General features: G+C 44.2%; 1 long non-coding RNA gene across 2 annotated transcripts in view; it reads right to left on the reverse strand.

The window, feature by feature from the left end:
- The window catches only part of LOC308471260, a 52645-nt gene extending 47784 nt beyond the window's left edge, over positions 1-4861 (reverse strand). For both annotated transcript variants that reach the window (XR_013982852.1, XR_013982853.1), the window contains exon 1: positions 4807-4861. This is a non-coding gene — a long non-coding RNA (uncharacterized lncRNA). The remainder of the gene's footprint in view (positions 1-4806) is intronic.
- Between the last annotated feature and the right edge of the window lie 9735 nt (positions 4862-14596).

Consider the following 14596-nt stretch of genomic DNA (forward strand, 5'->3'; position numbering starts at 1 on the left):
GCACTAGACAAATTAATAGAGGTTAGTCCTGTCAGCAGATACTAGCCAAGACAACAACATTAAATCTCAATGTATAGAGGCGATATGTCTCTGAATTAAGGTTACCAGATGTCCCCGTTTCCTGGAGACAGTCCCCGGATTTACAAATCAGTCCCCATACAAAACCCATTGAAGTTGAAAAGTGTCCCCGGATTCATTGAAAAAAAAATTGGTAACCTTACTCTGAATACAATATGCATTTGGGAACAGGAGGAGAATATGGACTGTGTTCTTTAAAAACCCCTCAGATGACAGTAGGGTATCAAGGCAAAAGTTTGCAAAGCATGGACAGTTTATGGGGAGCTGCCGAACCTTTCGCAATATTTCAGCACAACACTTTTCAGTAACTCCACGAATATTCCGTGAACACTACTCAAAATCATTGATGGGGACAAAGTTGAACCAAAGTATTTAATCAAAGTGATTAAAAATAGATTTGGCCCTAAATATGTCAGAATATTGGAAATAATTTATGATATTGCATCTGGTACAATTCGGATAAATAATACAGATTCACAAAAATGTCAGCTTAGCCGCAGGACAAAACAAGATTGCCCATTATCAACTTCATCATTTGCTTTTATTTTAGAACCTCTGGCAATGAGATATGCCAAATTCTGACAGGAAATGGTGAGACTACATTCTGGGACTTTATGCTGATGGTATTGTTTTATGTACATCAGACCCAGTTTATGCAGGAAAGTTATTTTGTATAGAATTGAAGACCTTTTTCAATATTTCTGGACTTAAGGTAATTTTTCAAAAATCAGAAATAATGTTCTTTCATACTCCCCTGCAACTTTAGGAAAAATTAGCCAAAATATTGCAAATCCCAAAAGCTAGGAAAAGCTTCAGATACTTAGGCATTCAGGTTACCCATAATTTAAACAAAATATATCAGATAAATTATAGCAAAGTAAAGAAAACAATAAATATGGACATGGATAAATATGCTGGAACAAAATACAATTTTCTATCATAGACCAACTGGCTGCAACTAAAATAATGCTTGTTCCAAATTATTATTTTTATTTCAAATGTTACCAGTTTGGATCCCACCAGCCCATATGCCCAAATGCTAAAGAAAACTTAACAAATTCATATTTCAAGCAGCCAAACCACACATTAACAATATTTGCTGTTGGAGGATGAGGACTCCAAAGCTAAACAGCTATTACAATGCATCTCGACTCAGCAACATTGACAGACCTAATGTCTGGCAATAAGGGAAATCAATGGAGCGCCTTAGAGAACTTGGAAATAGAAGGCGTCCCTATGAAAGTAGTATTTTCAAAAATAAATTAATTCCACTCTTTGATTCCACTCTTTGATTACAAGGCAGACAGTCCCCATGACTCCAAGACTGGCTCCAAATTTGTATAGTTAGGATATGTTGCAAATTAGAAACAAAGAACTCATAACACATATATTAATGACTACAAGAACAACTATTGCCAGGACATGGAAATCACTTCAATTATGAACCAACGGTATAAATGCAATTTGGTAAACAGCACATTTGGAAAAACCAACACAAAAATTAAAAGCAGCAAGAGGCCAAAAGAAACATGACAATTTTTATGCAATCTGGTGTGACTTGGTTGATTACATAAATGAAGAGGCATGTGACATAACGGTATAAATAGTGTGCATGAAGTACATATTTTATTTTATTTCTCCCTCCCTCCCCCTTCCTATAAATTCTGGTTGTTTATTGATACAAAATAACTTTTTCTTATGGTCACAAATCTAAGCTATACACATTACTATACATAATTTCATATCTGCAGTAACTGATAATTTTGGTATAAATACTTTGACACAACATTGTCAATTCAGAAACGTTTATCTGAGTATTCATTGCTGTTTTATTTTTATTTCTATGTAATCGTTGCAATGTCATGCGTTCTAATGAAAACAAAGATATTTCTCAATACAGCTATGTTGATCAGTTTAAAGATGAAAATGAATAAAGACTACAGTACACACACACACAAAATCATTGGGTCCAAAGTTATAAATATACAATGAGGGCAGAGGACCTTTGGACTGCCTGGTGTTGTTGGACGGTAACTTCTATCAGTCTTGAACATTGGCCATGCTGGCTGGAGCTGATTCAAGATGTAGTTCAGCAACATCAGGAGTGCTAAAAGTTCCCCATCCCTGATCTAGGGATGCCACGATCATGTCTGAATCTCTTCAAAGCAACTACCAGCCCTGTGTCCATTTTTGCAGATGTCAGAGATTAGTGAAACTGCACCCCGTTTTACAAGGTCTCCACATATCATGCAAAGGCTTGTGATACATGATGCTCACTCACTCTCCTCCTGGAGGAGATAAGGCACAATCAGAGGAGGAGGAGGAGCCAGTCGCAACATAGATGTGCATCACACACCTGCACGAAGAAGAAGAAGAAGAAGAAGGGGAGGAGGAGGAGGAGTTTGGATTTGATATCCCGCTTTATCACTACCCGAAGGAGTCTCAAAGCAGCTAGCAATCTCCTTTCCCTTCCTCCCCCACAACAAACACTCTGTGAGGTGAGTGAGGCTGAGAGGCTTCAGAGAAGTGTGACTAGCCCAAGGCCACCCAGCAGCTGCATGTGGAGGAGCGGAGACGCGAACCCAGTTCACCAGATTACAAGTCCACTTCTCTTAACCATTACACCACACTGGCATGACATCACATACACTACGTCAGGTGTGTGTGTGTGACATCGCACATCCACGTTGCAGCGGTGGGCCATTTGACAGCATCCAGATCAAAGACCACAATTCAGCCAGGCATTTACAACATAGAAGAGGCCATGAAATAAGTACGGAGCCAACCTCTTTCCTCTAAGTCTGCTCATCGAAAGATAATGATGAGATCGTTGCTCCCTCAACACCAGTCACCGCCCACACATGGTACTTCTATGCTCCCTAAACCCCAGCAGCACTTTACCTTTGCCAATCATTTCAAAACCATGACTCAGTCTCTTTAATGGAGCACAAACTTATTAGAAGGCAGTGCATGTATCATGGTAAGTGGTGCAGTTTTAGCCCGAGGCATTTGCTAAGCCTTCCATATTATTCCGTACTGTTCCAATCAAATCACTAGATTCGGGTTGCAGTCCTAAACTCAATTACCCCAGAGTAAGTCCCATTGTACCGAATGGAATTTATTTCTGGTAAATCACCATAGGGGATTCACACATTACATCCAACACGTGTACCATCTGTGTACCTGTGTACACTAACAGTGGAGCCATACAGTTATGCAGGCATAGGCAAACTCCAGCCCTCCAGATGTTTGGGACTACAATTGCCATCATCCCTAGCTAACAGGACCAGTGGTCAGGGATGATGGGAATTGTAGTCCCAAACATCTGGAGGGCAGGAGTTTGCCTATGCCTGCACTTATGTAAGTAATTCACGGGGAATGATCCATGAGTGTACAATCTGCATAGACAATAGCTGAGATGTACAAATGACAGTTCTTTCGCATAAACACTTTTAGAGTCAAGTCGCACCTATAGTCAGTGTAATAGTAACTTACTTATACTGTATGCTATTATACCCTCCTCATTTGGCCAATACGTCCATTTCGGAAGGAAGCCTTCTTGGACCTGCTTGTTAACTATGATGCCACCCTCTTGGCCATGCTGGTACAGTGGTACCTCAGGTTACAGATGCTTCAGGTTACAGACGCTTCAGGTTACAGACTCCGCTAACCCAAAAATAGTACTTCGGGTTAAGAACTTTGCTTCAGGATGAGAACAGAAATCGCGCGGCAGCAGGGCAGCAGCGGGACGCCCCATTAGCTAAAGTGGTACCTCAGATTAAGAACAGTTTCAAGTTAAGAACTGACCTCCAGAACGAATTAAGTTCTTAACCCAAGGTACCATTGTCTATTTCCTGAGCTGTAGGTTACACTGTAATTGAGCTTCTATTATTGTGGCTTTGGACAACTCTCAAACATACTGGAGAGATTAGATTCTCTCCATTTTCCTGCCCAACCTTCTTTAGCCAGTCCTCTCATTTTAGGGGAGTTTCCTCTTATGAAGTCAAATGTGCAACACATTGGGGGGGGGGTAGGAAATAATGCAAATATATTTCACACCTGGCAACCAATGCACCCCTTTGGTTTCAGATAGTACATGGGTAGACTAGTCTGAGGCACAAATTTTCATGGCCCTTTGACGGCTATTGTGGCTCATTTACCAGAAGTAATGTATTTAGTGTTAACTCTGGAAGTGTATACTCGATTCTGACCAAACTAGGCCTTGTGACATATATTTTGCTCTTTAATTAACTAGGTGGTTTGAGTATCCCGGTGCAATTTAATTAACTAGGTGGTTTTCCTTTCTGCTCTTCTCCTAGCCTGCGGGTACATGTGAGTCATCTGCCAGCAAGACTGGTTCCAATTTGACTTCTCCCACAATGTGGCCAGGCTTCAAAGGAATAATGTGAGCAGGAAAGAGCTGGATGTGTACAACCTAAAAGCGCTGCACGCAATTTGAAGGGATGCTTTCGGTTGTCTCTGGCTTTCTGCTTGGGGACCAGACTGAGGATCTTCAGCCTACAGAGATGTTTCATTAAAGCCTTAGTAAAAGCTTTGATTCCTTTAATAAGGTGTGTGGAAGAGGAAACGTAACAATGCATTTCGTGCCATCAGGCATTCCCTCCTAGGCCACAAAACTGTTATATAATCCCATCCCCTTCACTTTTTAAATATATTTATAATTCCCTCCCCCTGCCCCAGAAGGCTCAGTAAACTCATGCAGCTTACCTGGGTCTCTGCAGTCTCTCTCCTGTTAAGGCGGCCTCCTAGCCAGGCAGTAACTAGTTTTAGCAATGCAACAGCATCACCTGCCCTCGGAGCATTATCTGAGTGCTGATGAGGAAATTTCTTAATCTTCTACAGAATTATTAAAGGCACAGGCTCACCATCCCTGGGCCAAAGGGTAGAGAGATCTGGGAGACATCTCTTCCCTAGATTCTTTGAGCTACCCATGTTCTCTTGTTTCCAGCTCCTTCCCTGAAAAAATGGGAAACAGAGTAACTGATGTAAACCAAGGGTAGGCAACCTAAGGCCCGGGAGCCGGATCCAGCCCAGTTGCCTTCTCAATCCGGCCCGTGGATGGTTCAGGAATCAGCATGTTTTTATATGAGTAGAATGTCCTTTTATTTAAAATGCATCTCTGGGTTATTTGTGGGGCATAGGAATTCGTTCATATATATTTTTCAAAATATAGTCCGGCCCACCACATGGTCTGAGAGACAGTGGACCATCCCATGGCCGAAAAAGGTTTCTGACCCCTGATGTAAACCATTATAAAGATGATAATGACATTTGCAGATTAAAAGTGTTTAAGATATATAAGACACTTGGGCTGATTAAAGAAATCTCAGTTTATTAACCATACAAGTTTTTGGTCAACTCGTCAATTAATTCATCATGCAAATCTGCATAAATTTACATATTACTGAACCCACATATAAGAAGAACAAGAAGAGCAGCAGACTTTTCCTTGTTTTGGGATCAAAAGTGAGGAATCTTTTTAAGACCAAGGGCCACATTTCCTCATGGGACCCCTTCCAGGCCAAGGTGTGTGGGGCCAGAAGCAAAAGTGGGTAGGTCAATGGATTTGACTGTTTCCTTCACACAGTAAACTAAACTATGGCCATGTAGAAACATAGGTTTCTATGCTCTCCACTCTACATACATACTCACATATCTTCCACCAAGCCATGCTAAAGGTCTAATAAAAATCCATACAGAATTTATACAGTCCAGCCAGGCAAAAGCACTCACAGTGGGCATGGGGCATGTCTGGTTTGTCTCCTGAGGGCCAAACAGAAAGGCTGGGAGGGCAAAATTTATGGTAGCTCCCAGTCCTGGAGTTCCCCAAACACACAACATCTTAGAAGCACACAACATCTTAGAAGAAGTCTTCCATTATGTGTGCCAGAGAAATGGAAATACATTTTTCTTAGGGTGGCAACCTACCATTTAGGTAAGTTCCTGTATTAAAATAAGAAACCATTGTCTTAACCTCTGTTTCCTGATTAACCAAGGACACCTGTTTAGTCAGTCAGAAGTATTTTAATCCATTATCTTGTCTGATTAATCAGTTATAGTTTGAAGCCACAAACAGATGGACAGATACAGAAAGAGGTATGTAAGGCCTATGGCTGTGGAGAAAGACAGTCTATATTATACACATGTGGAAAATGCCTGTCATATGGGACAGACTGGAGGGGTATGGATCTCTGTATCTTCTGAGCTCACCGCTGCATTGCACTGTTCTGTATCAAGGATTCTTAACACTCCTTTTCACAAAATCCAGATGTGGGCCATTTTCTGTGCCACTCACATGTTCATGCAGGGAACATCATCGTTATAATTTTTCCTGACACAAACAAGGTACATGGGTGATTTATTGTTGTAGAAGACAGCTGGGATGTACTGAGCACACCGTGAGCTGTTAAACTGGGAGGTGTCAAGGAGCAATTTTGTGGGACTGAATTCTGTCCAGCAGGATCTGAGCTCAAGAGTACTCTCTCTCCCTCAGCAGTTTCTGGCAATTCGTATTCAGAAGCATACCGGCAAATAATATGGGGAGAATATTTTACTCTAATGATTGAAGGTTGAGCATGGACTCAGCTGGAAAGACTAGCTTACTATAGCAACAGCAGAGAGGTGTCTTGCAACATGTTGGCCTGGTGTCAAATGTAATAATGCTGTTGACATGTCTTTTCAGCCCAAATAGAGTTATGCACCTGCTCTGGGCTATCTGTATTAATTAAAATCCCTGGAAAGGACACATAAATCAAAAGCAATTGAATTGAATCATATATGGTACAACATCATTCATTGTGGGTTCAGGCACAGTTGAGCCATGCGTGGCGGGACTAAGGCATGGTGAAATTGCAATGAACACAATACAACACAACACAATACAACCCCCATTGTTCAGCCCAGACACTGAGGTCCAACGCCGAGGGCCTTTTGGCGGTTCCCTCCCTACAAGAAGTGAGGTTACAGGGAACAAGGCAGAGGGCCTTCTTGGTGGTGGCACCCACCTTGTGTAATGCCCTCCCATCAGATGTCAAGGATATAAACAACTATCTGACTTTTAGAAGACAACTGAAGGCAGCCCTGTTTGGGGAAGTTTTTAATGTTTGAAGTTTTATTTTGTTTTTAGTCCTCTTTTGGGAACTGCCCAGAGTGGCTGGGGAAACCCAGCCAGATGGGTGGGGTATAAATAATAAATTATTATTATTATTATTATTATTATTATTATTATTATTATTACAGATGTCAGCAGGTTTTGGCACAGGCATTGGGTGTATATCCAGTATCAACCAACCCACTGCTGGTTGATTATCTGGCAGATTAATCAAGGTTAAGAACCACCCTATGATGTTCATCAAATTGGGGCAACTCCCCAAGATCACCATTTTGTGAGTGCTTTAGCCCATCAGCCCCTGTCTGGGCACCTGGACAGAAGCTCCTCCCCCTGAATCCCCTTAACAGGATACTTTGATTCCTTGGTACAGCGCCCCATTATCAAATATGATTCCAGGGTGCTAAATCACCCAGCCTCCCAGTTGCAACATCATGTGCCGCCTTGCCCTGTGAAGTTTCTTCCATACATGGTTGACTTGTACTAGTTCCGTGGCTCCCCAACAGTTCTGCCATTCCAGACGTTCTGACCGCACCATTGTCACTAGTGAGTGTGTTACGTGCAGTGCCTAAAGGTCCACTGCTGCTGCAATGGTGAGGTCAATGCCTTTCCGGCACTCCTGACTGAACGATCTGAGCATCCAGCAGGCCCACCACTGTGATGTGAGATGTCAGAAAAAGGCATCAAGCTGTCCCACATCATACCACTCGAGCCAAGCCATGTTAAATGTCCAAACCAGGGTGTTGGTCCCACCATGTCAATTTACAACATAGCAGTGCCCAGTGCCCAATGCTGTGGCCTCAGATCCACACTCCCTTGTGTGCCGCACCAGAAACAAGGCCATCAACAGGAAGGATTAAGCATTGAGGCTATTTCAGGTCTAATCTAACTCTTGTAGGTGGAGGAACGCCAACAGCCTCCATCTGAAAGCTGTGGTGGCTTCCCCACTGTGGAACAAATGAGCAGCATAATCCATGGGGTTATCACTGCAGGTGAGGAGAGCCTTCCTTAGAACTCCTGTGAATTGACTCTTTGTTAAACGAGCTCCATCGGTGTGGATGAGGCAGGGCATGTGGGCCTTCTGGCCAGAAACCACTTGGTGTTGACCACAGGGCAAGCTTCAGCATGAGGAGAGGCTTTCATAGACAGCATGCCCCCCCCCTTGCCAAACTGGTTGGTCTTAGAAACCTGGATCCACACCCTCAGGGAAGTCTTAGCAAGCTGTAGGTCACTTAGTAGGAGCAGGGACAGCAGGAGAGCTGACCATGAACTCCCCAACTTGGAGAGGCCCCCCAAAATGAGAGGGAGCAGGCCACACAAAAAAGCTTGGTCTCATATTCTGACCAGCAGATGGTGTCCAGTGCTCCCCATATGTCCCTAAAGAGGTCACATGTAATTGGTCTCCAAGTGTCTGGGGCTAGAGAGTGGTACCACTGCCAACCCTTGAGCAGCCTGACTACATGGAAGTAGTTGCAGAGGGCAGGTCTTGATGGCTAACCCTAGTTCCTTAAGAGAGACAAGGTATTGCAGAACATCCTCGTCCTATGTGACCCAGGCCTGCCCCACGTGCAGCCTAAATGTTTCAAAGGAAGCCCAAGCCCTGGATTATGGATTGTAATACTCCCTGCATCATGGTGTGCTTCCAAGTGCCCACAGATCCACGGGAAAAGGCTCTGGCTCCAGCTGAGCCCAAAAGTGATCCTCCTGAAATTGAGACAGAGCATCCGCTACGCTGTTATCGAGGCCTGGAACAAAACTGGCTGAAAAGGAGATGTTAGCCAGCAAACACTGAACCCCTTGAATCTAGTCAAGCGTTGTGTACACGCAAAACATCACCATTAGCATTTCCATGTGTTGCCCTCTATAAAACCTATTGACACATACTTTCCTACACACTAATCACGCTATCGTGCCTATAAAAATTAATAATGCAATAACAGTTAAGTGGTTATGAGTCAGACCAGACTCTAAGAATGAGAAATGTTTAGTAGTTGTGTGTTTCCTGCTCCATAACAAGTCACTTAGGCTGCACTCCTGTACACAATTACCTGGGAATAAGCACCATGGAAATTAAAGGGGCTTGCTTCCGAGTAGACAGGTATAGGATTGTTATAGTGTTGTCCTGCTCAGCACATTGAGCCCCCGTCAAATGACATTGCTGCAATGGCATTCCTCATCCAGATCCCCTGTAATTCACATCTTACATCCAGCCATTTTAAACTTACTTAAAATCATGATGTATTCTATATCCTATCATCATGAAATGGTGGACTCACATTATTTGTGTTCACATTCACCAAATGTAATAAAACTATATCACTCTTTAATAAATTTATCTGATTTTGGTACAGTGTGCTACTCTGATTTCATGAGTTGATTTTTCCATATATGTTATATACCATATCTGATCATACTAATAGCTTAAGGTTGCTTGCTTCAAATCTTTCCAAAACCAAAGATTACTGTCTGCTTCTTCCTCTTTAACCAGTTACAAGTCTATAACAGGAGCTGTGCTCCCATGACTGCTAAATTTGCTCAGGAACCTTTGACAAGAAAATATGTCAAAAGCTGTTTTGAGAGTCCAAGTTGGTAATGTCTATGAGTTCAACCTTATCCACATGCTTGCCATCATTTTCTATGAACTATGAAAGGTTACTAGGGAAAGGCTTGGCTTTGCGGAAGCCGTAATGATGGTGATTCTTCATTATTCATTTATTTATTTGTGCGTCACTTCCCACATAATGTCCTGAAGACACTAACAGCAATAACAATAATTACAAATTAATAACTCAGTTTCCAAAACGCTATACCAAAATAAAACCCTCACCTCCAACTGACCTGAGTTAGATATAAGTTGGGACCTTTTCAATCGTATCAGTAGCAATCAGTTGTACATGCCAATTTATCTCTACCCACAACTTTGGTAAAATAATATGCAAGTTCATTTATTTTAAACATTTATACCCTGCCTTGCATAAGTGAGCCCAAGGCAACTGACAACCTAAGTTAAAACAATGACTTCAGTGCATCTACGTGTAGGCATGTAAATGCGTCATGCCGCAATTTGGCAATGCTGAGCAGCAGGAATGACTCCTTTGTCACGGAGAGGCCATGACTAGTGAAATATCAGGTCTTCTAACCTCTGCAGGGATGTGGAATGGTTTGGTTAGGATGTCCAGCTTGCAGAGCCTGGGAGATCCAACTGGTTTCCAGAATGCCTTTGAGGGGTTTTCTGCTGGCTGTCCTGTTAAAGCCCCAGCTGGCTTCAGACGGGGGAAATGAGTCAAACCATAATAATCATGAGAGCACTCAGTAGCATGTTCCTGCCTCAGGAGCACCACGCTGACTCTTTCTCTGTGATATGCTGGTCTTAGGTAGCCATGTGCAGGAAGTTATTTTGGTTTTTAACTTTAATGTAAGGGAGCACATCCCACAATAGTTATTTATTTGTTTGTTTGTTTTATATCCTGCCCTTGAACCTGAAGGTTCCCAGTGTGGCTTGCAACATATCAGAAAAACACATAATCAGCATAATAAGTTTTCATTAAAAATAAACCCTTTTTAAATAAATAAAACAGTGATTCAACATTCCAGGAGAGAGAGAGAGAGAGAGAGAGAGAAAGAGAGAGAGAGAGAGAGAGGTATGAGTACTTTTAATCAGTTGCCCCTATAAGCCTGAAGTAACAGAAACAGCTTACCCGGCTCTTAGCCGGATGTCTGGAACTTATTAATGTAGGGAGCAGCAGTGTTTCCAGTGGGAGGGATTTCACATCTAATAAAGAAGGAGCTACTGTAGTGAACTACAAATGCTGATGGAACAACAAGCAGATCTCAAGGTAGAGATTGACAATAGTGGAAAAGAAACCCTTCAGTGCTTGGGACCCAAGTCATGTAGGGGTTTTATACATGATAACTGGCACCTGAAATAGGGCCGAGTAGTGAACAGGCATCCAGTGACACATACATGCCATGAGGCCTGAAGTGCTAGTAGATTCTAAAATTCTGCTACTTCATTAAACTGTCTCATTTGACATTCCTTTCTATACAATTTCAGTGGGGTTAGGCACATTACCTGTTTATGAGAACTTTTGTTGTTTAGTCGTTTAGTCGTGTCCGATGTTTCTGCATCTTTGTTGGGAAAATATCTGCTTCAACCACATTGATTTTGATGGCTCAGCTTATTTATTTTCAGAGATGGAAACTTCTAAACAAATCAAGAGGGGATTAAAAAAAAATTGCTTTAACTACTTACACAGCTGATCCAAAAAATAAAAAAACATGTTCATACCTGCATATAGATGTTGTCTTCTAATGCTGCCACCTGGCAGATTATAATATGGAATGGTTCTTTTACATCAGAATCACTGGAGTTCACACTAGCCTCCTAGAATTTAAAAGCAATCAACACACCTTCTTTTGTTTTTACAGATCTCGGCGCAAGTGCTTTCCCAGGCTTCTCTGTAGAAATGACATCCCACAAATTCACAATTCCTTCCCTGATTGGCTAGGGGTTTCAAATCCTTTGTCTGTTGGTCCACAATGGGCTACCATCATGAAAGAGGGTTCACATGACCACCACCACCCAAAAGTGCATGTCATGGTGGTCCTCAGGGGCAGGACTACTGGTGTGGGACATCTGAGGCAGGACATCATGTGACATCACCTGTCAAACCCTAGGAGACTAATCAAACCCTAGAGGGAGTGTGATTATGTTATATTACTTCACCACCAGCTTGAGGAAGTAGTAAATAAACTGGGCTGTGACATGACATGACATCACTTCATCATGTATTCCTTTGCCCTGTTTTGCTATTGGCTACCACATGGCGATGTCATATCCCTTGTTTCCACTACTGTATGTCCCATGAACAGTGGCCAAGAAAGCTGCTCAGGTGCCAGGGGCAGGACACCAAGGGACAGGGTGAACCGCCTGGTGACACACGCGCGATATCCGTACGGACTGCGCATGTGCGGCATCCCATATGGCGTGTGCATGCGCAGCAACCATACGAGCTGCCACGCGTGTGCACTCCATATGGGATGCTGCACATGCACACTCTGTATGGGCTGCCGCTCCCGTGCGACGGTCGTATGGACTGTTGCTTGCACAGCGTCCATATGGGCTGCCGCTTGCACATGTGTGGCATGTGTGGCATCCTGTATGGACTGTGCGTGTGTGGCATCCCGTACGGACTGCGCGCACGCAACAGCCTGTATGGATGGTGCATGAGAGTGGTGCCCATACGGACTGCGCGCGCACTCAGCCGCTCTACAGCTGGGGAGAGGCAGGGGCCATCTTGTCACACACACCCCGAGTGGCACCAGGGGCGGCCTGCCTCCTCTGCCCCCCCACTTCATATGCCCCTGGTGGGGCGCACCACGGGGCCTCCGGAGTCTGCCTGCCTCCCTACTCAGCCGCCCTACAGCTGGGGGAGAGGCAGTGGCTGGACTGTTTGGGCAGCGTGGAGCCTGTGCGTGCCCAAGCCACCGTGTCTGTCCCAGGAGAGACGTGTGGCTCGGGCGCACCGCAGGCCCCGAGGTGAGTGCCGCCCGGCATTTTGTCACCCCCGCAGTGGTGGCACCCGGGCCAGCCTGAACCTATCGCACCCCCTTCCTCCGCCCCTGTCCATGCAGAGAAAGGAGAACAACGTGCATGAACCTGCATTTTTGGTCATGTCTAATCCCAGCCTTCGTAACAAAGAACAGTCCAAACAATTCTTGTGAGTGATGAAAGGCAAAGGGGGTAAAAATATGTTCCCATCAGGGCAAACCTCTCCAAAACTAATACACAATTGTGGCAGCTTAATCCTTTCGGAGACCACACTACCGTGTAGCCTGCACTTGAGTTTCGATAACATAGCTTCTATCACCTCTTTGTGTTATGTTTACTTTAAAGGGGACCCAAACATCCGCGTTTTGAATGAATCAATTGTGTTAATGTGTGGAAAGTGCTTTTGCCTTTTAATCGCATCACGCTGCCTAATGACATCAAGCTCTAGTCTGATAAAAATTGTGAAATCGCTGCTTCCTCATGTGTTATTTTCATGGTTCAGGCTAACCTGTTCCCTTCACTCCCTCTCAGGCAACCTGATATGTGAACAAACACTTATCTCTGGTGTTATTTTTGCCTCGTAGCAACACATATCCAAGACACACAAAAAGGAAGCCTATGTACGATATTGAAATTGCTTTAATCTTATTTGGTTATTGGGCATTAGATGATTTGCACTCCATCTGCTCTATACAATTAAAGCAGTATCATACCACTTTAAACAGCTTCTTCCAAAGAACCCTGGGAATTGTAGTTTGCTAAGCAGAGCCTAGGACTTGCCGATCAGAAGGTCGGCGGTTCGAATCCCCGCGATGGGGTGAGCTCCTGTTGCTCGGTCCCTGCTCCTGCCCACCTAGCAGTTCGAAAGCATGTCAAAGTGCAAGTAGATAAATAGGTACCGCTCCGGCGGGAAGGTAAACGGCGTTTCCGTGCGCTGCTCTGGTTCGCCAGAAGTGGCTTAGTCATGCTGGCCACATCACCCAGAAGCTGTACGCCAGCTCCCTCGGCCAGTAAAGCGAGATGAGTGCTGCAACCCCAGAGTCGGTCACGACTGGACCTAATGGTCAGCGGTCCCTTTACCTTTACCTTTTTAAGGGTGCTGAGACTTGTTAGGAAACCCCTGTTCCTCTCCCAGAGCAGCAATTCCCAGAGTGGTTTAACCATCAATACCTCTTTCCCAAGAACTCTTGGAACTGAGTACCAGCAACTCATTCTTTGCCAAATCGGGTCCTCCCTTAAAGAGGGCATGTATTGTGGTGAGACCTGGAAAACCGACACCCTGTGTTGTGGGTGGGTATGGTTGGTCAGCCACAACACCTGATTGGTAAGTCCCTCAAAGCTGGGTGCAATCTGGCCAATGGGACGCAGTCCAAATGGTTCGAGGGACCTATTTATGCCCATGCATGTGATCTAGAGCTTCCTCTTTTGGCGCGTGCATTCGGAACACCCGCCCACCTCTCCCTAATTTTAGGGCTTTGTGCTAGACCTTGCTATGCTGTCGTGTGTTGTCTGTCGTTGGGACAGGGGCATGGCAGGAATTTTCCCCACTTGGCTGATTGGCTGTTGCCATTTGGGATTTGCCTGCTGCGTAGCAAATTGTCAAAACTTGTAAGGTTGCGGATAGGCTCTGGTTCAGGTGATAGGGATGGGAGAACGCTCTCGCCATCCCTATTTGAAGGGTATTCCATTAAAGGAACGGAGGGACTTGATGGTTTGGTCAACGCCTGAGAGAGGGTTGTGCCCGTGCCTGAGTCCAGGGGGACATTTGGGTGGTGGAATTAGCCTGTTCCCGGCTTTCTGCTTATCCAGGTGTTCACCTTTGGCTGACCTATGCTGGA

This window comes from Podarcis pityusensis (genome assembly GCF_964106645.2).
Source record: "Podarcis pityusensis genome assembly, chromosome: 2".
Lineage (NCBI taxonomy): Eukaryota > Metazoa > Chordata > Lepidosauria > Squamata > Lacertidae > Podarcis > Podarcis pityusensis.